Raw genomic sequence first — 2,500 nt, 5'->3', positions numbered from 1 at the left:
AATTATTTGTCTCCAAAATCGGTTTTTAATTTTTGTACTATGCTTAAAGGAGGCAAAAAAAAGTCATTTTAGCTGTAAGTAAGATGATTAGATTTGCAAATGTTGCCTAGCTATACTTTTGAAGTTAAAAGACATTTGTGTTTTCTCAACTTTTATGTGACATTGTTGTGTATTTGGAAATGTTTGTTCTGGGCACGAAAATATTATTTTGCAGTAATCCTCCATACTTCCAATAGGAGTGAAAGAATAATTAAAACTTGAAACTTGGGAGATAAGATATGAAAAAAAAGTTCACCGGCTTTCCTTTTCAATTCATCCTAACGATGATGTGAGGTACAACAAAGACAACGTGAGTCAGCTGATGATCGTAACGTAAGGGGTGGAACGTGAGTCTGAAAACGATCGGGTAGATACTACTGAGAGTCGGGTAGATACTGAGAGTGATACTGAGAGTCGGGTAGATACTACTGAGAGTGATACTGAGAGTCGGGTAGATACTACTGAGAGTCGGGTAGATACTGAGACAGGTAGATACTACTGAGAGACAGGTAGATACTACTGAGAGACGGGTAGATACTACTGAGAGTCGGGTAGATACAACTGAGAGTCGGGTAGATACTGAGAGTGATACTGAGAGTCGGGTAGATACTACTGAGAGACGAGTAGATACTACTGAGAGACGGGTAGATACAACTGAGAGTCGGGTAGATACTACTGAGAGTCGGGTAGATACTACTGAGAGTCGGGTAGATACAACTGAGAGTGATACTGAGAGACGGGTAGATACTACTGAGAGACGGGTAGATACAACTGAGAGTCGGGTAGATACTACTGAGAGACGGGTAGATACTACTGAGAGACGGGTAGATACTACTGAGAGTCGGGTAGATACAACTGAGAGTCGGGTAGATACTGAGAGTGATACTGAGAGTCGGGTAGATACTACTGAGAGTCGGGTACATACTACTGAGAGTCGGGTAGATACTGAGAGTGATACTGAGAGTCGGGTAGATACTACTGAGAGTCGGGTAGATACAACTGAGAGTCGGGTAGATACTGAGAGTGATACTGAGAGTCGGGTAGATACTACTGAGAGTCGGGTAGATACTGAGAGTGACACTGAGAGTCGGGTAGATACTACTGAGAGTCGGGTAGATACAACTGAGAGTCGGGTAGATACTGAGAGTGACACTGAGAGTCGGGTAGATACTACTGAGAGTCGGGTAGATACTACTGAGAGTCGGGTAGATACTGAGACAGGTAGATACTACTGAGAGACGGGTACATACTACTGAGAGTCGGGTAGATACTGAGAGTGATACTGAGAGTCAGGTAGATACAACTGAGAGTCGGGTAGATACAACTGAGAGTCGGGTAGATACTACTGAGAGTCGGGTACATACTACTGAGAGTCGGGTAGATACTGAGAGTGATACTGAGAGTCAGGTAGATACAACTGAGAGTCGGGTAGATACAACTGAGAGGCGGGTAGATACAACTGAGAGTCGGGTAGATACTACTGAGAGTCGGGTAGATACTGAGAGTGATACTGAGAGTCAGGTAGATACAACTGAGAGTCGGGTAGATACAACTGAGAGGCGGGTAGATACAACTGAGAGTCGGGTAGATACTACTGAGAGTCGGGTAGATACTACTGAGAGTCGGGTAGATACTGAGAGTGACACTGAGAGTCGGGTAGATACTACTGAGAGTCGGGTAGATACTGAGAGTGATACCTAGAGTCGGGTAGATACAACTGAGAGTCGGGTAGATACTGAGAGTGATACTGAGAGGCGGGTAGATACTACTGAGAGTCGGGTAGATACTGAGAGTGATACTGAGAGGCGGGTAGATACTACTGAGAGTCGGGTAGATACAACTGAGAGTGATACTGAGAGACGGGTAGATACTACTGAGAGACGGGTAGATACAACTGAGAGTCGGGTAGATACTGAGAGTGATACTGAGAGTCGGGTAGATACTACTGAGAGTCGGGTAGATACTGAGAGTGATACTGAGAGTCGGGTAGATACTACTGAGAGTCGGGTAGATACTGAGAGTGATACTGAGAGTCAGGTAGATACAACTGAGAGTCGGGTAGATACTGAGAGTGATACTGAGAGGCGGGTAGATACTACTGAGAGTCGGGTAGATACAACTGAGAGTCGGGTAGATACTGAGAGTGATACCTAGAGTCGGGTAGATACTACTGACAGTCGGGTAGATACTACTGAGAGTCGGGTAGATACTACTGACAGTCGGGTAGATGCTACTGACAGTCGGGTAGATACTACTGAGAGTCGGGTAGATACTGAGAGTGATACCTAGAGTCGGGTAGATACTACTGAGAGTCGGGTAGATACTGAGAATCGTGCGAGAAAAAGAAAGGCTTTAGAAACACATACTAGGCAGCAATGTTGTTGTATGGTTTGTTTTTTGTTGGTGTTTTTTTTTTTTTTCCGGGGGGTTTGGGGGGGTTGTTTCTTTGCGGTTTTTGTTG

General features: G+C 44.7%; 1 pseudogene; it reads left to right on the top strand.

Annotated features, from left to right (window-relative positions):
- LOC143277758 (uncharacterized) overlaps positions 1 to 2,500 on the top strand; it is a 92,210-nt pseudogene that overhangs the window by 86,599 nt on the left and 3,111 nt on the right.

The sequence above is a fragment of the Babylonia areolata genome, chromosome 35, assembly GCF_041734735.1.
Source record: "Babylonia areolata isolate BAREFJ2019XMU chromosome 35, ASM4173473v1, whole genome shotgun sequence".
In the NCBI taxonomy this organism is placed as follows: Eukaryota; Metazoa; Mollusca; class Gastropoda; order Neogastropoda; family Buccinidae; genus Babylonia; species Babylonia areolata.
Note: the sequence above shows the minus strand (reverse complement) of the source record. Positions and strands in the feature narration are given on the sequence as shown.